The sequence below is a fragment of the Periplaneta americana genome, chromosome 5 (genome assembly GCF_040183065.1).
Source record: "Periplaneta americana isolate PAMFEO1 chromosome 5, P.americana_PAMFEO1_priV1, whole genome shotgun sequence".
Taxonomy (NCBI): domain Eukaryota; kingdom Metazoa; phylum Arthropoda; class Insecta; order Blattodea; family Blattidae; genus Periplaneta; species Periplaneta americana.
The window spans coordinates 65,541,774-65,563,841 of record NC_091121.1 but is presented as its reverse complement, the minus strand read 5'-3'; the positions used below and the strand labels follow the sequence as shown (position 1 = coordinate 65,563,841).

At 36.3% G+C, this 22,068-nt stretch overlaps 2 protein-coding genes across 8 annotated transcripts in view; one reads left to right on the top strand and one right to left on the bottom strand.

The window, feature by feature from the left end:
* Window positions 1-22,068, bottom strand: part of fdl (fused lobes) — a 335,607-nt gene that overhangs the window by 48,068 nt on the left and 265,471 nt on the right. The window lies entirely within an intron of this gene.
* Window positions 1-22,068, top strand: part of s-cup (stanley-cup) — a 340,619-nt gene that overhangs the window by 151,663 nt on the left and 166,888 nt on the right. The window lies entirely within an intron of this gene.

The window sequence follows — 22,068 nt, the reverse complement described above, 5'->3', positions numbered from 1 at the left end:
CGAAAATATCTTAAGTTCTCAATTCTGTAAAGATGCATGCTGAATGCATTCTTGTACGCCCGCTTGCACATTATGAATGACTTGTCCAGTGCGGCGGGCGGTTATCTGCCGCTTGACCCGCTCCCGGTAGCGCAGTCTATAACGGTCAGACTTTTCCAGGTAGCTTCGCCACGAATTTCAGAACATATTTTGCAAGGGAATACTGAGGTATGGAAACGCGATATTTGAATTGGAATCACACCAAAATACGATTTGAAGAGTAAGTTATAAATGTTATAAATTAACAGTCTTACTAACAAACCGTGTATAGTTTTTATACGAGACTTACGCAAAAATGAGACAGAAAACTTTACTAATAAACCATTCATAAGCGATGGATGTATAAACAGCCTGTAACTACACAATGGAAATTGCTTTGCAGTACAGTAGTTGTATACATGAAACCCCTTGTTTAAGCGTTGTATATAGAGAAAAAATGGCCGCCCCTCTAACAGCTGTTCGTATCGACTGTCATTTTATCACAGTCTACTATATACAGTCGCGAAGCTTGAGGTGTTTTTTGCAAATCTCGTGATAAAGCGCTCCAAGCGGTTAGCAACTAGAAACAATAGACTGTCCATGGTCGACTTTGGACTGTGTCGTATTTCTATCGAGTGCTAGCTCGTTGCGTATTTCAGATTGATGCTTGTGAAATGTTCGTTATTGGTTATACTGAAAATGTTAATGGCTAAAATATAATAATTGGAATAATAATATGGGACAAGGAGGAGACGTTTGTAGTGCTATAAACTGTAGCAACAGTAAGAGAAAGAGGCCAGAGTTATCCTTTTTCCGATTTCCGAAAGATTCAGAAAGGTTCCTGGGTTTCCACAAGAATGCTGTGCAGAAACAAAACTGTTAATTTGAAGTTCTTTGTGACTGTTAGAATACATTATATCCTTAAATTTTACAATGAAATGTTTCAGTCTAACCGAAAGGACATTAGATACCGGTTAAAGTTCTGTCACTTAGGCTGCTAAATTTCCAGAAAATAAAGGTTAGGTCTACTTTTTTTTTTCAGAGGATATATTTTTAATTGTAGCTATTAATTTTGTTATTATTTTTGTGTGTTATTTTACTAAAGACGTAGAAAAATTAAGTTTGTTTTAATGAAATTTATTGATCACGTTTTATTTTCAATTCTGGTGGGATTATTACTGCTTAGGCTACTTTTTTCTTCAAAGGATATGTTTTTAATTATAGCTGTTAATTTTGTTGTTATTTTTATTTGTTGCTTTACTAGAGACGTAGAAAAAGTCTGTTACAATAAAATTTATTGATCACGTTTTATTTCCAATTCTGGTGTGATTATTATTGCTTAACCTCATCCCACTTTGTTAACTACGTAAGCCTACACTACAAGTACCGGTACACGTAAGTTACTCCATTAATTCATATTTCCATTATTATTGTTGTAAAGAGAAATGCAAATTAATATTTATTGGTTTCATAGTTAATTATCGCTATAATCTTGAATGAGTGAAGCGATTATAGTAAATTTCAGTGCGTTTTGCACAAACAAAAATAATATTAACTTATTTCTTGCAGGTATCTTTGAGTTTATGGTGGAATTTAATATACTTCATTAAAATAATAAATTAACTTTATGCATTTAATATTTCAATAATGGAAGGAAGGTGTTAATTTTTCCAAAAGAACACAACGAAAGTGTAACACATTTTGTCGGCTGATAGGAGAGAGATCTGCGATGATGAGGCGATAGTAGCGATCCTAGTGGTGGGCAACTACCCATGTTTGCATTTTTACTACATATTGAGCTTCGCGACTATATATAGTAGACTGTGATTTTATGATGATGGATGCCTTGTAACCACAGAAGAACACACCAAAGAGCACAGAATAATAAGAATAATATTGCTGTAGCTTGTACTCTTTGACCAAAATATAGTGTGGTAATCGATCAGAGCCAGTTGTACTATCGATTCTTAACACGCCACACTAGAGCGCTCTACCGGATGCAATAGAGACCCTCAGATATTCTATTACCTTTTGTAATGAAGTAATGACGAAACTATGACGTAGCTGTGTAACAGTTATACTGTTATACACGACATATGTAGTGATTATTAGTAACGAATTTACACAAGACTTATAAACGAGCTACTCATTGTGTAAGTATAAGAGAATTAAACGTCTGTATATAGAGTTTTTATTAGTAAGACCGTAAGTCTTACTAACAAACCGTGTATAATTTTTATACGAGACGTATGCAGAATTGCGACAGAAAACTTTGCTAATAAACCATGCATAAGCGATGGGTGTATAAACAGCCTGTAACTACACAATGGAAATTGCTTTGCAGTAGTTGTATACATGAAACCCCATGTTTAAGCGTTGTATATAGAGAAAAAATGGCCGCCCCTCTAACAGCTGTTCGTATCGACTGTCATTTTATGATGAAGGTTGCCTTGTAAGCACAGAAGAACAAACCAAAGAGCACAAGATATAAAACACTAAAAACTATTCAGACACCGCTGTCACTCTGTAGCGCTGTTAAAAGTTTCTGTGTGAAATGACTCAGTTACTAAATATGGATTTTATATCACTATTGTTGTTGTTGTTATTATTATTATTATTATTGTTATTATTATTATTGTTATTATTATTATTATTATTATTATTATTATTATTATTATTATTATTATTATTATTATTATATGTGTTCTAAATTACTGATAGAAAAGAATGCAATTTAAATACAGCTTTCCCCTAAATGATTATATCGGAATTTCAAAGTTGTTTAAGGGGTTAGGTACAGCTTACAGCAGTAACATTTTTGGAAATATCCAACATTTTTTTTCCTCCATTACTGTATCTTGTACAATAATGAAAATTGGTATGTGTAAAACACTGTCCTTCTGTTATATGAAAAAATTTTTTACGATTAAAAAAATATATATTTAATTTTTCTTTTTCAAAATTCATTTCACTGCGCAGTGATGAAGCATTTCCCACATAACTAAAAAACTATCCAACATTCTGTGATGAAATTTTTTGTGTGTATTTATGCATATTATATTTACAATATGATGCAAGATCACTTCTCTACCTTTGATAGATTGTCTGATAAAAAAATAAATTTATTTAAAAAATTGTCAAGTATCAGTACTTTCTTCTTACACAAAATAAAAAAATATATATATATTATTTATTAAGGAATGTAGTTGAAAGAGCATGATATTGTATACACGAGTTTCAGTAATAAAATAAAAAAGAGAGAACATGAAAAAGTTAGCAATTTTATGAATTATGAGGGAAACGCTTCGTCACTGCACAGTGAACTGCCACCATTTTGAATTTGTAAAAAAAAATATAAATAATTTTTTAAATCATAAAAATATTCTTTTTTCATATAGCAGAAGGACAGTGTTTCACACATACCAATTTTCATTATTGTACAAGATAAAGTAATGGAGGAAAAAAATGTTGAATATTTCCAAAAATTTTACTGCTGTAAGCTGTACCTAACCCCTTAATTTCTCTTATTTGCGAAAGGCTAAAAAAAAAATCTTACATGAGATTAAATAGGAACTGTACTTTATAAGTTTTCAATGTGAGCACCATTCGTCGCATTGCACACATCTAGCCGATAGTCGAATTCGTTCCAAACGTTGGTCAACATGTCAGGAGTGATAGATTCAACAGCAGCAACAATCCTCATTCTTAAATCTGGCTGTCGACAGGTAGCGGTGGTACGTGCACACGGTTCTTCACACACTGCCACAGAAATAAATCACATAGCATGAGATCGGGAGACCGTGGAGGTCATAGGGAGAAAACTTTGTCATTCGGACCGGCACATCCTATTCATCGTTGGGGAACAACATCGTTCAACCAATCCCGTATATTACGAAGAAAATGAGGAGAACCGTTTTGTTGCCAAATGAAGTCTTGAGGTTCGAACTCATTCAGCTGAGGGAAAAGATAATTTATTATTATTTATTGTTTATTTATTTTACCTGGTAGAGATAAGGCCATCAGGCCTTCTCTTCCCCTATACTAGTCTTCCTCTGCAGCATATCCAAATATCAAATGCCTCTCACTGTTTTGTCGTTGAAAAATAACAGATTATTTTTGTTCATAATTTTCTGAGAAATATCATCGAGTAAGTCTCGAAAGCATAGATATGACGAAATCTTAAAGGAAAAATCATTGAGAAGGAAAGCTAATGGAGGGACTGTAACAAGAAACAGTTGGTTCCGTTTGGAAATAATGATTTGCTGTACCAACACGTATGGATGAATTTCAAATTTTCCGCAAAATTTTAAATCGGAAATTTTCCCCCTTATTACATACTTGTGTGACAAATAAGAAAAATTTAACCAAATTTTCGATATTGATTGCAATTAATTTTGTAAAATTTTCAGTAAGACTGTATTTAGTTTTGCTCCTAATGGTATAATTTGGATATGCCAAAAGTAAAAGTTTCAAACAATAATTTGTTCTAACAATAGATCGAAAATCTCAAATTTCTTTACAGATTATGACAGATCAAGTCCGTAAGTGTATAATTTAGTCATAAAGAAATAGACCCCCAGAAACTTAGAAATGCAGATAATCAAGTACAGCAAAAAAAAAGTTAATTACAGAAAGGAAGTGAAGTTTAATGTTCACAACTTATGCTTTCTTTTAATTGGTTATTTTACGACGCTTTATAAACTGTTATGGTTATCTAGCGTCTGAGTGAGATGAAAGTGATAATGCTAGTAAGATGAGTTCAGAGTCCATCGCCAAAAGTTACCCAGAATTTGCTCTTAATGGGCTGAGGGAAAAACCAGGTAACCAGATAACTTGTCCCAACCAGGATTTGAACCCGGGTCCGTTAGTTTCACGGTCAGGCATGCTTACCGTTACTCCACAGCGGTAGAGACTCAATTTATGCTAGTTTTATAAATTTTGAGAGAAGAATATCTTTTATAAATTCTGTGAAAAGTTGAAATTATGTTTTAAGAACCTAAAAGACTAATTTCCGTTATCGAATGAGGTAAAATAGTGTTTACATAACATGAAAATCTGAATCATGATGGGTTTCCCACTTGCAGATTACCAGCAAGATAATGTAGGTTCATTCTGACTTCGCGAAGAGATTGAGATTACGAAAGAGCTTGCGGCAATGACCCGTATTCAACACACATCGCGACCTTGTCAGAGAAGCAAGTCTCCGGAATCCACAACAGGAAGTCACCAGATCGGTATGTTAATACGTAATGACAAAAACAAACTGAACTAGGACACACAAAACAATCATTTAAGAGCTCGCAAAAAAAAAGGGCTATTAATAGTCTGGGTTTTGGGAATGTGGGTTACTTTGGATATGTGTTAACTAATATTCAGAAATCTTCCAGCATCGTGTTGTCCCTGAGGTATTAATCAAATACCAAGAACAGACATCTGTGGGTTGTCTAATAAGCCTGTGGGTTGTCTAATAAGCATCTCTAACATGGTAATTGCATTCGTCTCATCTTTTTTGTCTCGAGTTCCAAGTATTGGGAAGCTTTTTTAATATGAATAAGGTTCACGTGAATTTTAATCACAAAATAATCTCAGGAAGAGAGAAGAAATTCTTTACAAAATTTCTTGGAACATAATTCCATCACTCAGATAATGATCAGTTGTACCTAAACATTAAAAAAATATGTAAAGTGTAACTAAAACCACATGAGTTAGTATTCCTCATTCTTTTTTCTCGTGTTATCTCGCCTTTCTTTCTTATCAACTTACACATTCAATGCGGTGTAAGGGAGGATATACAGGGACATCATTTTATTTTTACTTCAATTTTTATTGTACCTGAGTTTTTTAATGTACTTCAGTCCCACCCCCCACCTCTACTAGTAAACTTCCAACCGTCCACACAGAACCAAGGCCGCGTATGCAGTCAAAGTCGCCTTACGGTCATAGTAAATGATACTGAGTTAGTGAGTATAGTACTGTATATCACAATAATAAAATAGAAACGATAAAGTTGCACAATACAGAACTGCACGAATCGTATCCTTCAACTGACATATTTAGGAACATTAAATCCAAACTTTGAGATGGACGAATCCAGAATTGCATATAGTGTGTTAGTTGAAAGGCCGGAGGGAAAAGATCTTTGGGGAGTCCGAGACGTAGATGGGAGGATATTAAAATGAATTTGAGGGAGGTGGGATATGTTTGTAGAGACTGGATTAATCTTGCTCAGGATAGAGAGCGATGGCGGGCTTCTGTGAGGGCGGCAATGAACCTCTGGGTTCCTTAAAAGCCAATAAATAAGCTACATAAATTTCAGTTGATACAGCGTCGTTAACTAAATTACTTTTAAAATGTAGAAATTTTAATTAAAAGTAATATAGATATAAATGTTACAATTTACGGAACTAATGCAGACTTTATGAGCCATAAGATAGGCCATACTTTCTTCTATATCAGTAGTGAGCATTCACTGAAATCGGTAACAGGTGAGCAGGTTATCTGAATATGCACCGTCGTGCAGGAGGAATAGAGAGAAAGCATACCCGCTAACAGCCACGGTGCACGATAGTGCAATCTTATCCGCGGGTAAGAGACGCAGGTTAGTGAATATGAAATTAACATTAAGGAGGCAATTTTTTTAATATTAAGATGAAACGATCCTTCTGGAGGTACACTGTGCTGATGACCGCTGTTCTATATCATCTGTAAATATCAATCATTGAGCATGAAAAGAGAAGAATCGGCATGTTAAATCTGGGACAGGGAATAGAACTGTTCCAAAAAATAACAGCACTTTGGAATACTACGTTGTAAAATAACAGTGTTGGTTTTATTTATCATTGGGATCTACTTCGATTTCGTGACTAATTTGCAAATAATTTAAAATTACATTAAAATTCCTGTTTCGAACAAACCTGATCTATGAATTCAGTCTAATATAAGAATACATTTATTTTCTTTTCCACGAATTCATGTCTCAGCTCATTATGACATACTGCATCATATGGCATACAAGGAAGTATGTGGTCATTTAGCGTCCAAAATACCACTGTTACATTACATACAGTCGTACGTGCATGTTCCAAGATACCACTGTGTACCTGGGGAGTTATATATGATACTGGCATTTGGAACCTAGTATTTTCAAGAAAACTGGAACAGTTGGAACTGTTATGAGAAAATAACTTTTCCCATCTATGGAATAGACCCTACTATTAAATGGAGTTGTGAGTCAGTTTGTAAAACTGTTTTCATTAATATTAACTGCGCCCTTTTTATGTTATAGAGGTAGGCAAAGTGGATCCACTAGGCCTGAAATACTTACTAATCTTACCCGCCTATAGTGTCATTCAACTGTAATTTACACACACAGGCAGCTTATACGAGGGGGACTGTGAAGAACGTTAGAGTTGCAATATTGTAGATTTACGATACCTAGAAGATGAAGAAATTGAAGGCGACAAGCGCATTAACTGGATCCACGCCGCGTCACTCGCCGTCAATTACACACTTCGTAACATCTCGACACGAACCGCAGCAGACGTCGTGTTTTGCATACGACCATTAAAATGCGAACGTGACAAGAAACGTGCGAGACGTCGAGATTAAATCAGTGGGCAGACACGAAGTTCCGGCTCCCGACAAATGAGTCACACTTCCTCATCAATATGGCGCAGCGTCGCGGATTGCGAGACCAATGCGATAAGAAGAGTCGGTATGTTTAAACTTATCTTCAGATCTGGATGGTGGAAAAGAGTAGGGAATAGAAGAGCAATATGACGAGAAAGAAGAAAGAAAGAAATGAGAAAAGTGGAGACAGAAGGGAAGAGAGCACTGAAAGAAATGGAATGGTGAGAGGAGAGAAGAGAAAGATGCGAGAAGTGGCAAGAGAACGAAAGAAAGAAGGAGTGAGAGAAATGAGGGAAGTGACGAGTGATGATGGGAAGAGAGAAATGATGAGAGAAAGAAAGAAATGATTAGAGGAGAGAAGAGACAAATGAGAAAATTGAACCGAGAAAGTGATGAGAGATGGGAAGAAATGAGAGAAAGGAAGAGAAATGAAAGGAATGAGAAGAGAGAAATGAAAAGAGAAGAAAAGAAAGAACGAAAGAGAAAAATGAGAGAAGTGACGAGAGAAGGTAATGAATGATGACAAGAGAGAAGGTAATGAATGATGAGAAGAGAGAAGAGAAAAATGAGACAAGTGACGAGAGAATGAAAGAGAGAAATGAAAAGAAAGGAATACTCAGAGGGAAGAAGAGACAAGTGAAGAGAGATTCAAAGAGAGAAATGAAAAGGAATGGGAGTAGAGAAGAGGCAAATGAGAGAAGTAACGATGAAAGAGAAGAGATAAGATAAGTGAGAAGAGAATTGAAGCAAGTGACGAGAGAAGGAAGAGAGAAATGAGAAGTTACGAGAGAAGGGAAGAGAGAAATGAGACAAGTGACGAGAGAAGGGAAAAGAGAAATGAGAAGTGACGAGAGAAGTGAAGGAAGAATTAAGACAAGGTTAGAGAGAAATGAGACATGTGACAAGCAAGAAAAGGGAAAAGAGAAATGAGTCAAGTGACGAGAGAAGTGAAGGAAAAATTAAGACAAGGGAAGAGAGAGATGAAACAAGTGAGGAGAGAAGGAAGGAGAGAAATGAGACAAGTGACGAGAGAAGGAAAAAGATAAATTAGAAGTGACGAGAGAAGTGAAGGAAGAATTAAGACAAGGGTAGAGAGAAATGAGACAAGTGACAAGCAAGAAAAGGGAAAAGAGAAATGAGACAAGTGACGAGAGAAGGGAAGAGAGAAATGAGAGACGTCATGAGTGAAGAGGAGAGATAAGAGAAGGGACGAGAGAATGGAAAAGAGAATTGAGGCAAATGACGAGAGAAGGAAAGAGAGAAATGAGAAGTGACGAGAGATGGGAAAAGAGAAATGAGACAAGTGACGAGAGAAGTGAATGAAGAATTAAGACAAAGGTAGAGAAAGATGAGATAAGTGACAAAAGAAGGGAAGAGAGAAATGAAAAGAAAGGAATGCTCAGAGGGAAGAAGAGACAAATGAAGAGAGATTCAAAGAGAGAAATGAAAAGGAATGAGAGTAGACAAGAGGCAAATGAGAGAAGTGACGATGAAAGAGAAGAGATAAGATAAGTGAAAAGAGAAATGAAGCAAGTGACGAGAGAAGGAAGATAAAAATGAGAAGTTACGAGAGAAGGGAAGAGAAAAATGAGACAAGTGACGAGAGAAGTGAAGGAAAAATTAAGACAAGGGAAGAGAGAGATGAAACAAGTGAGGAGAGAAGGGAGGAGAGAAATGAGACAAGTGACGAGAGAAGGAAAAAGAGAAATGAGAAGTGACGAGAGAAGTGAAGGAAGAATTAAGACAAGGGTGGAGAGAAATGAGACAAGTGACAAGCAAGAAAAGGGAAAAGAGAAATGAGACAAGTGACGAGAGAAGGGAAGAGAGAAATGAGAGACGTCACGAGTGAAGAGGAGAGATAAGAGAAGGGACGAGAGAATGGAAAGGAGAATTGAGGCAAATGACGAGAGAAGGAAAGAGAGAAATGAGAAGTGACGAGAGATGGGAAAAGAGAAATGAGACAAGTGACGAGAGAAGTGAAGGAAGAATTAAGACGAAGGTAGAGAAAGATGAGATAAGTGACAAAAGAAGGGAAGAGAGAAATGAAAAGAAAGGAATGCTCAGAGGGAAGAAGAGACAAATGAAGAGAGATTCAAAGAGAGAAATGAAAAGGAATGAGAGTAGACAAGAGGCAAATGAGAGAAGTGACGATGAAAGAGAAGAGATAAGATAAGTGAAAAGAGAAATGAAGCAAGTGACGAGAGAAGGAAGATAAAAATGAGAAGTTACGAGAGAAGGGAAGAGAAAAATGAGACAAGTGACGAGAGAAGTGAAGGAAAAATTAAGACAAGGGAAGAGAGAGATGAAACAAGTGAGGAGAGAAGGGAGGAGAGAAATGAGACAAGTGACGAGAGAAGGAAAAAGAGAAATGAGAAGTGACGAGAGAAGTGAAGGAAGAATTAAGACAAGGGTAGAGAGAAATGAGACAAGTGACAAGCAAGAAAAGGGAAAAGAGAAATGAGACAAGTGACGAGAGAAGGGAAGAGAGAAATGAGAGACGTCACGAGTGAAGAGGAGAGATAAGAGAAGGGACGAGAGAATGGAAAGGAGAATTGAGGCAAATGACGAGAGAAGGAAAGAGAGAAATGAGAAGTGACGAGAGATGGGAAAAGAGAAATGAGACAAGTGACGAGAGAAGTGAATGAAGAATTAAGACAAAGGTAGAGAAAGATGAGATAAGTGACAAAAGAAGGGAAGAGAGAAATGAAAAGAAAGGAATGCTCAGAGGGAAGAAGAGACAAATGAAGAGAGATTCAAAGAGAGAAATGAAAAGGAATGAGAGTAGACAAGAGGCAAATGAGAGAAGTGACGATGAAAGAGAAGAGATAAGATAAGTGAAAAGAGAAATGAAGCAAGTGACGAGAGAAGGAAGATAAAAATGAGAAGTTACGAGAGAAGGGAAGAGAAAAATGAGACAAGTGACGAGAGAAGTGAAGGAAAAATTAAGACAAGGGAAGAGAGAGATGAAACAAGTGAGGAGAGAAGGGAGGAGAGAAATGAGACAAGTGACGAGAGAAGGAAAAAGAGAAATGAGAAGTGACGAGAGAAGTGAAGGAAGAATTAAGACAAGGGTGGAGAGAAATGAGACAAGTGACAAGCAAGAAAAGGGAAAAGAGAAATGAGACAAGTGACGAGAGAAGGGAAGAGAGAAATGAGAGACGTCACGAGTGAAGAGGAGAGATAAGAGAAGGGACGAGAGAATGGAAAGGAGAATTGAGGCAAATGACGAGAGAAGGAAAGAGAGAAATGAGAAGTGACGAGAGATGGGAAAAGAGAAATGAGACAAGTGACGAGAGAAGTGAAGGAAGAATTAAGACAAAGGTAGAGAAAGATGAGATAAGTGACAAAAGAAGGGAAGAGAGAAATGAAAAGAAAGGAATGCTCAGAGGGAAGAAGAGACAAATGAAGAGAGATTCAAAGAGAGAAATGAAAAGGAATGAGAGTAGACAAGAGGCAAATGAGAGAAGTGACGATGAAAGAGAAGAGATAAGATAAGTGAAAAGAGAAATGAAGCAAGTGACGAGAGAAGGAAGATAAAAATGAGAAGTTACGAGAGAAGGGAAGAGAAAAATGAGACAAGTGACGAGAGAAGTGAAGGAAAAATTAAGACAAGGGAAGAGAGAGATGAAACAAGTGAGGAGAGAAGGGAGGAGAGAAATGAGACAAGTGACGAGAGAAGGAAAAAGAGAAATGAGAAGTGACGAGAGAAGTGAAGGAAGAATTAAGACAAGGGTAGAGAGAAATGAGACAAGTGACAAGCAAGAAAAGGGAAAAGAGAAATGAGACAAGTGACGAGAGAAGGGAAGAGAGAAATGAGAGACGTCACGAGTGAAGAGGAGAGATAAGAGAAGGGACGAGAGAATGGAAAGGAGAATTGAGGCAAATGACGAGAGAAGGAAAGAGAGAAATGAGAAGTGACGAGAGATGGGAAAAGAGAAATGAGACAAGTGACGAGAGAAGTGAAGGAAGAATTAAGACAAAGGTAAAGAAAGATGAGACAAGTGACGAAAGAAGGGAAGAGAGAAATGAGACAAGTGACGAAAGGAAGAGAGAAATGAGAGACGTCACGAGAGAAGAGGAGAGAGAATGAGACAACTGACGACAGAAAGGAAGAGAGAAATGAGACAACTGTCGACAGACGACAGAAAGGAAGAAAGAAGGGAAGAGACAAAAGAAGTGTCGAGAGAAGGAAAGTGAGAAATGGAAGAAATGACGAGAGAAAGAAATAGAGGAATGAGAGAAGTGACGAGGGAATACAAAAGAGACATGAAAAGAGAGAGAAAAATGCGGAAGAGGGCAGTGAAAAAGAGACACAAAGAAAGAGTGGAAGAATTTAGGGTGATAATTTGCCAGACGAATAGTATGTGTATTGTAGACAATGCTTAATGCTGGTTTCACAATCACAAGGCAACACATGAATCATCTGTACTCTGAAAACAGAATCTACTATGTCGCAAGTGCAGGAAGTTATAATCATTCTCTTAAAACGATTGAGTGAGTCATTTGGGTGAAGAGCATTCCTCACATGCTTTTTTTGAACAATGATCTAGATCTCACTCAGATCTTTCCGACGTAAGCCTAATAGATCTAATTAATAACCTCTATTATTTGATGCCTTCAAATACGCGTATCCAGATGTCGATATTTGGGTATTCCAGTGTAAGGCCGCAAGTTTAATAATTTCGGAAAACTTATAATGTGTCTTTCACGTGTCACATTTTATTACCTGTTAACATGTTTCAGCCTGCTATTGGCCATCTTCAGAACCGGCTGTTGCTGGTCTTGGCGCCTTTGGTTTTGTTTCCTTTGAGGGCGTGTTCGTGTAGTGTAATGTGGAGTCAAAGAATGTGTGCTCTGAAAGTGAGTTATGTATTGAGAATTTCATTTGGATGTGTTTTTGTGTGTCCAAATGAAATTCTCAACACACAACTCAATTTCAGAACACACACACTATTTGACTCCACATTACACTACACAAACACACCCTCAAAGGAAACAAAACCAAAGGCGCCAAGACCAGCAACAGCTAGTTCTGAAGATGGCCAATAGCAGGCCGAAACATGTTAACAGGTAATAAAATTTAACATGTGAAAAACACATTACACGTTTTCGAAGTGATATAGTGTTAAAAGTAATTGTGTAATCAAGATGTTTAATAATTTCTTTATAATAGCTTCAATGTTATTCTGAACGGTAAACACTGAATAAATTGAACCCTGAAAATTGGAATTTAAAGAATTAAAAAATAAATAGGCCTATCAGATTAGAGGGCAACATTTGCAAGCTGAAAGAAGTTCCTCATGCGATCTCATCCCTATTAAATTCTGTGTCTCAAAATTCAGAGGTAAGCAAATATTTTCCAACAAGCTAAGAAAAATCAGAGAATAGGGTAAAATTACACTCACGGACCTCCAGGTGTCCGCGGACCACAGGTTGGAAACATCTGTAAGATCATTAGTTTGTCAGGCTGTTCGGATTCGAATCCGAGTCAGGCATGGGATTAGTCATTGACATCCCAGAGGCACTTTTGGCGGACAAGATAGCAGTTGGGAGTTTGCTCAGTGTTCTACCGTTTCCATATTTTAGGTATCGACATCATTCCATCAAAATTTATCCACTCCATCACATTCACTAGCATTTCACCAATCACTGGTCGGCGACGTAAGGAGGAGGATTGTGCAAGGCATATGGGTTGCCTGCATGCATCCTGGATAAACATGGTGTCTTAGCACAGTGGTAAGTGGTAAGTTTCCAATTTATAATTATTACTATATTGAACGTCTCTAAAAGTAATATGTTAGAAGCCTAAAGCAGTAAAATCAATATGTCACTTAAGCGGTAAGAAGAGGGAAATTGTTATGTGTGTTAGGTTGGGAATACTGAATGTGGAATTTTAGACTTTCCGCGGATTGGTTTTGTGCGGAAACCAAGCAAATACGCACGATCTCGCACAAAAGTAATTAAATTAGTTGAATTTTAATTTAATTATGAAGTATATTACTTTAACCTTTCAATAAGTTACGTACCACATATGACTCACGTAGGCTATTGTCATCGCAAGAGATTAGCTCTCCACGTGACGCCCGTACTTTGGAGTGAAGATATCGGGGAATTACTGCGTTTCTGATGAATCGTTGCATCTTTATTTGAATTCGAGTTGTAACTTGCAGGCAGTGACCACTCATCACTGCTAAGTGTGAAAGTAACTTTGAAATCAATTTAACGATCTATCACTGATTTTATGTTGGCTCTGGGTTTTGAAGAAAATATCTACACAATTGAAAATCACTGTCGAAATATCATCAGCTACATCAGAAGAACGAAAAAGACAAACTCCTGAATTCTGGTAAGAATTTAATCAGTACATTGATACCGGAAGCCAAAATCATTTCCGTCTGCTAGTTTGGCGCGACACTGAATATGACAACATGATAGTAACAGTTGAGCAATTAAAATTGATTTATTAAAGAACGCCATGATCGCATCCATCGGAAAAGTTGCTCATCCGAGAAACGTTGACGGATTTACCGAGAGCCGATGCATGCGATACGATGTAGTAAACGCGGTTACATAACAATTACAGCAAAGATTGTCTTTTTCCGATTCGTGCGATTCGTCCGATCAGTACGATACCATGTAGTGAAAGCATACCGATAAACATAGTGAAAAACAGACTTAGAAACAGACTTAAAACAAATGACCTCTGCTATTATGAGCGTAAGGTTTGGGTTGAGACGTCAACATAAATGCTGCTTTTCATACCAAGAAATACTGAAGCTTGTTGACAGAATGTTTGCAGCACCAACATAAGAAATAAGGCAGAGAAGAAAGATGATATTTATTTTTGCTAGTCTGTTGAGTTTTGCGTTTTTTTTACTCATGCAGTTTATTAGTTTTTATGCGAGTGTTACAAATGTATAACTTAGCCATTTCTGGCTTCTTTGGCAAGCCGATTTAGCTTCTTTTACTAAGTGATAACTGGCAACACTGCAGTCGACCAGTGTGGCTAAGAATGCACCTTAGCTGGGAGTTAATATGAATGGACCAGAGTAGCCTAAGCGCTGAGTCGTCATGTCCCCCTATATGCCTATATAAATCAATACATATCACGTAGTTTTCTTCTGCCCTTAAAGGCAGTAGAATCTACTTACTTAAAAATGTAGAGGATGTTTTCCATTACTGCATCCCTGAGAGATACTTATCAATTTGGTCAAATGGATTTAGGGACAAATGACAAAGGCCTACACACACTACCTGACCCAATTCAATCAAATCAATTCAAGTCCAATATGAAGTCTTTCTATAGCTTTTTGATACCATCTAGAAGTAAAACGTTATGTGATGTTCTAATGTTTGCTAAGAAGTTAGACTGTAGTAGATACAATGAATGAAATCGAAATCAGCCAATCTACACCAAAAGTATCGACTTGGACGAAACCTAATGCGTCAGACCCGGGGCTTGCATGTTGCCTCCTCGTGGGTCAATACTCGGCCTTTAGAAAACCTCTACGTGGCTCTCTGAAATCAAACTCATCACAGGCTTAATTCACTGCAGCGATATCGATTCTCCAGATTTAAAAAATTATATCTACATAATACGAAACATTTTCCAATACTAAATCGCAGTAATATGATACATATAATCACTTAGTGATTTAATACGGCGCTCATTCCGTGTCGGATCCCGGCCACTTAGTCAGTCGTAATGAGTGCACCTCTGCACATTAGTATGTGAACATTATGCCACTGTCACACAGCTGCGACACAGTGCATGAGGGTTGGCCTCTAAAGGGAAAACTAAGAGGTGGAACTTAGACTGAGAGGATTCAATCCGGCATCGGAATTGGAATGTAGTGTGGCTTAGTGGATAGAGCGTCAACACGTAGAGCTGAAAACCCGGATTCGAATCCCGGTGCCGGAGAGAATTTTTCTCCCCTCCACCGATCCTTCATCATATGATAGCGCAGAATTCGTGCATGGAAGTATCACATGTACTTCCCAGTAATATTTAAATTTTCTTATTGTTCCAGTGTAACGGTAGCCTCTACCAAAAAGGGGGGGGAGGGTTAAATCTTATGAAAGAAGTTCTCTCCTCATAGATGTTCCTTAGTTTGCCACTTTGAGTGGGTACCTGCCAGCTTTGTTCCGAAAATGGGAATGAGAGAAGAAATTGATTATAGGCTAAGAGTTGCCAATCTGACAATTTTAAACATATATTATGAATATTCATTATTTACCGGATTTGTCAGTTTTATAACAATGATGTTGCTACTGAACCATAAAATCGTAGTCTATTTTTGTATAGTCGAATTACAATTTCAGTCGGAAACACAGTAGCTATATTAGCCATACAGAGTACATGTTAAATTAGTGATTAGTCTGATTACATGTTCGCAAACCTGTTACAATCGTGTATTAAGGGCAAACTCCGTTGATGTGAACAGATCAGGTAGCAGAGGAAATGTGTTGTCAATAATTTTCAGCTTATGTTCAGTCATTATATTCATATCTATATGTCAAACCAAAAAACATATGTGGTATGCATATTCTGGTTAAACACTTCATTTTAAACTATTACACTTTTACTACGTCATACTACTTTAGACCAATAAAACTGTACAAAAGGATGTGTTTCAACCAATCATGGCTGCTTATTGCTACAATTTTACCATTTCCCTAGCATTTGTTTATTTTTATCACTTCCCTAGCATTTGTTTCTTTGTTTGCCAACAAATCAAACTTCAAATTCTTTACGGTACTATAAAACATGCTTTGCGATCGTCATTTGTTTCCCGCAAGGATAGTGAAGCTAACATTAGTGAAATAGAATTTTAGTAAGTCAATTAATATCTATTTTAGTGTATTAGAGTACTTTATGTCTTCCAATATTTATGTACTTTATTCTGTTTTTATCACCTCCCTACCACTTGTTTCATTGTCTGCCAACATTTCAAACTGCAACTTCTTTACGGTACTATAAAATATGTTTTGCGATCGTCATTTGTTTAGTGCATAGATAGTCAAATGAAAATGACGGCTCCGTTCAAACGTTTTGGTGAAGCTAATATTAGTGAAATGCAATTTTAGTAAGTTAATTAATATCTATTTTATTGTATTAGAGTACTTTATTTCTTCTAATCTTTATATACCTTCTTCTGTTTTTATCACCTCCATACCATTTGTTTCTTTGCCAACATTTCAAACTGCAAATTCTTTACGGTGCCATAAAACATGCTTTGCGATCGTCATTTGTTTACTGCATAGATAGTCAAATGAAAATGGCGGCTCCGTTCAAACGTTTTGGTGAAGCTAACATTAGTGAAATAGAATTTTAGTAAGTCAGTTAATATCTATTTTATTGTATTAGAGTACTTTATTTCGTCTAATGTTTATATACCTTCTTCTGTTTTTATCATCTCCCTACCATTTGTTTCTTTGTTTGTCAACATTTCAAACTGCATATTCTTTACGGTAATATAAAACACTCTTTGCGATCGTCATTTGTTTACTGTATAGAATAGTCAAATGAAAATGGCGGCTCCGTTCAAACGTTTTTGTGAAGATAACATTAGTGAAACAGAATTTTAGTAAGCCAATTAATATATAATATTTTATTGTATTAGAGTACTTTATTTCTTCTAATCGTGTAATAGTGAATTAAATCTCACTCGAGTTTTGACTTTCTCTAGATAAATCAAAACCTCTAGTGAGATTACTGTTGACAAACCATTACGCTCCTTTGGGGAGTAATATGAAAAAATACTAGTAATAATATTCCTTGTATAATGGATACCGATTGGGCTGTCTAATATGAAATGTGGTTCTGATTTTTTCCACCATTGGCTTGGGTTTAAAATCGCTTTAAGAGCCTCTAGAAAGTATACATTGAGTTGGAGGTTTTTCTACTCGTATGTTGTTTGTCTGCGTTACCATATAAGTGAAACGCTGAAGATAACGTACGCACTCTCATTACCGGTTTTACTCGTTTCGAGATAATTATATTTTCGTCACGTTACGAACGATACTCCCGTTAATTTCCTACAACTATCATTCAGATATTCATTATGGAAATAAAGATTAACATACTACCGTGTTTCTAATTTCAACGATTCTCTGGATATGTTGAAGATCGTCCTTCAAATATTGATTAACCAATGATAAGCAACACAAGTAGACAAGTTGAAGCAAATATGTTTTTGGGGTGATTTGTCACTGAATACTTCCACAACGGAAATGAAGATCCATAGTAAATAAACTCTCACAGTAGATAAGTCCGTCATTCTTCCAATATGTAGAGAAGTCGTCAAGGGGCGTAAACAGGAGCTCATTGTCTTCTTTACGGCTATTCAAATAAAAAGGAAGCCTCGTAAACATCACTTTAAGTTAATTTTATCGTAAATGCTGCAATTAGTATCAGTTTTCAACCTCGTAATTCTTTTAAACACGTGTAAAGACTTGACTATAGACTGTGTTGTGAGAATAATACGTTCAGAGACTCCGGGCGACAAATTTAATTAAAACTTGTTAAAAGTGTTATGAGAACCTCGAGAATAGTACTGTCAATGAGAAGGGAGGAGAGTGAAAATGGTATAAAAAGAGGAAAGTGTACATAATAGATACAAAGGTGTATAAAAAGGAAGGAAATGGAAGAAAAATAAAGCAATGGAAAGGAAAATACAGGCGAGGAAAATGAAGTAAACGAGAAATGAAAGGAAAGAAACGGAAATAATAATGAAATAAACATAACAAAGAAAAGTGGAAAGTCGACACTTGTGGAATAACGGTTAGTGCATCTGACCGCGAAACCAGGTGGCCCGGATTCGAATCCCGGTCGAGGGAAGTTACCTGGTTGAGGTTTTTTCCGGGTTTTTCCCTCAATCCAATATGAGAAAATTCTGAGTAACTTTCGGTGCTGGACCCCGGGCTCATTTCACGGGCATTATCATCTTCATTTAATTCAGACGCTAAATAACCTGAGATTTCGACAGGATATTTACTTACTTATGGCCAGACTTAGGATCCGGGACACTTTAGCAACTAATGTACTCACAACTTGACTATAGAGTTCCTTGAATACGTAGACAGACATACTGTGAATGTAAAGAACGACGTCAATGTGCTACGTTATATTCTATGTTAATAGTACAGTGTAGTGATTGTGGAAAATGAAGTAGAATATATACCTCACAAGTTTTCATGTCCCTCGGCGACATTGAAGTCGTTAGCGTTACAATGAGCAACCATGTAGTACATACTTGCAACTAGAGAATTTTTCTCCGCTCCACCGATCCTTCATCATATTATTCTATTTAACCCATGTAACTCTGAAGCGCATGCCATGCCACCATCCGTAATACGATCTCCCCACGAGTAAGAATAAACATAACGTCTAGTTATTTTTATCATAAATCCTGGAAGCATTTAAGTAATATGGATATCCTGAACTAGCACCAACAGATAGCGCACGTGTACTTTGAGGGATGCGCTTTGCGTGTGCATTTGTTTTTCGGTATATAAACATTGAGGATTATATGTAGTGTATTAGTATATTAAATACTCTTAAAAACAACTAAAATGACAAATTTTTGTTATGTTTCTATATGTAAGCACCAGGGAAAGCTTTTTGTCTTCAATCATGTCCCGAAATATTCTGAATATATGCTTTAAACCTTAAAAAATATAAGTAATTAAATTGCTCCTCGAAAGTGCTAGCTATTAAATAAAAGTAACTACTTCAAGTAAGGAATTGTTGACTATAGTTTCATTTTGGAAGAGGAAAAAGAAAAATTAATAAAAACATATGCAACCTCGACAGCGAGCTATGTTAGCTTAGATTATATGCAGTAGTAGTAGGAGTCTCCGAAGTTTACGCCTGCAGTAAACTCTCGATAAACTGGGATGTTTATTATTATCCAGGACGATCCGTAGTGAAATCCATTTCGTGAAGAATGCTTTTACTGTACTGTACCCTAATTTTTAAAACCATGTTTTAACTTCAAATTTTCAAAATCATCCTACATAATATTCAAAACTGCATGTCTTTAACCTACAAAACGCACGATTAATCGTGATACTACTGCAATTATATTATATCATCCTATTAAAAATTTCATTTGATCTTTCTGCAACTACAAAAAACACAAGGAATTCAATCTCGATAGTCCCTTCCCTATTAAAAAAAAACACACTGGTGGCTGCATAACCTGTTTTCAGCGTACGGTTCTTAAATACTAATGATTAAAGAGGGCAATATTCACCTTCGATATCCCGGTAGTTCCTATTTTTTTTATTCGTACACCTCGTTCTCGTTTAGATTCATGAACATTCAATTTACTCGTATCTATATTCTGTATACTGCAGATTTCCCCACCCATCTCGGGGAATCGCTCAATATTATACAGGTTTACGTTATTATTTATTGTAAATTAAATTAAATTAAATTATGAGGTAAGAAAATATTGAATTATATTAAATTATACTAGGTTATAAAAAATAATTGTAAATATAATTTTGACACGCACAGAAAACCAACAAGCGGGAAAACGTAATCAACGGTAGCATATGATATAACATAGCCCTACAACTTGTTGCGCCGCATAGAACGCTCCTGCCATCTAGCAGTAAAACTTCGCATAAGATATCCCTATTTCAAATCTATCAAGTATTCATCCAAACTCAAAAAGGTTTTTATTGCACATCGCTATAAATTATCGCATGGTTGGCAACGCTGTCTCCAAATGCGAGACGTAAATATATAATGTACTAGTAACAAAAAGGATTTAATTTATTTAGTACCACTAAGTACGAAACGCTAATATATAATGTGCTTCAAACTTGCCTATTCCGCCCTCGGTGATGAACTGCTGGTATACCTGTATATAGGACACTTAGTACTCAGCAGACCAAAATGAAATGCGCAAATGAACGCTATATATATACATACTGCCATCATATCATATCGGTTGTTGCAATAACGTCCAAGGTAACACACACATTATTGTGACACAATGCCAAGGAGGACACTACGGCCAGAATAATATATCGTAGATCGGAAGAGTGAACGTATATCTATTCTATAAATTTACCTAGGGTAGGCATATAGCATGTAAGAGTCTTGTCGTCCTAAACCAGCCTAAAATGACACTTTTTTATTTACAGTGTGGCTGAAAAGTCAGTTTTCCGTTGCTGTATTAAAATCATGTCATGATAAGAATTTATTTATTTAATGTGATGGAGTTAACGCCATGAGATCTCCTCTGCCACACCACCAGAAATACCAATAAAACAATTGCAGGGAAAAGAAATAAGAATTAAAAGTACAAACACAAATGAATCAGGGATTGCAGAAACAGCACATGTCACTATTCGTGGCGAAATGAGTTTATTCGAGTTTCATGGACTGTTGATATAGGGCTATCATTCCATGCAGAAACCACATATGTCAGTACATTTGGAGACCTGTGAAATCCTGGAAGCGCGCAGAAACAACTCATATCAAAGACATGTGCCGAGACATTGGTTCCAATTCCAGACGGCAGTCATCTACGACATAAGGATAAAAAAATTGATCCCACTGAATGACAAATGTCTCATTTCTGGTAGGAATGCGTTGAAAAAATAACTCAACAATTGCTATAAGGACTATATGTTCCAATAAAACTTTCCATGAAATTTTGTTCTCTTTCTGTAAACGGCCCCAGGGAAACTTATTTTTTACGGCCTTCGTAATTGCGCTCGAGTGACCAAAATTTGTGTAACCACTTCTTTTGAAATAATTAAAATGATGGAAGAAAAAAGATGAATTTTTTTATCTGCCCCCATGAGAATGTTTGCTTTAAGTACAAAGGAGAATACCATATTTACCTACTTAATTGGCATATCCAGACAAAATCGTGCCAATTCAAAGAGAGAAACTTGACGATATACGCAAACTAATGCGTTACATACCACATGAATATCAAGAATTTTACAATAATATTCTTCAGCGACCTATTGTGAAAAAATAAGTTCACTTATATGCTGAACTTATGTATTAAGTACACAGTAGGCCTATGCATATATTATTATATCCCTAATTTGACAAACTTTAGTTGAACTGAAATTATTATACTACAATTTTGATTCCTTGCAGAAACAGCACATGTCAAGTTAATGTGTATTGATTTATTTCATTAACAATTCATTAGATTCCAATAAATTTGGTATAAAACGACACATCTATTAGACTTCTGTCTGAAGAAGCCAGTACTATAACCAATGATGTGGTGTACAGCCAGTAATACGGTTTTTTGTGTCTACTGAAAAATTTAGTTTTTATGACATGTGCTGTTTCTGCAATCCCCGATTCAAATAAAAAACACAAGTAAAGAGAGAAATCACAACAGGTATAAAAGAAAAAAATTACCTTCCTATATGCGTATA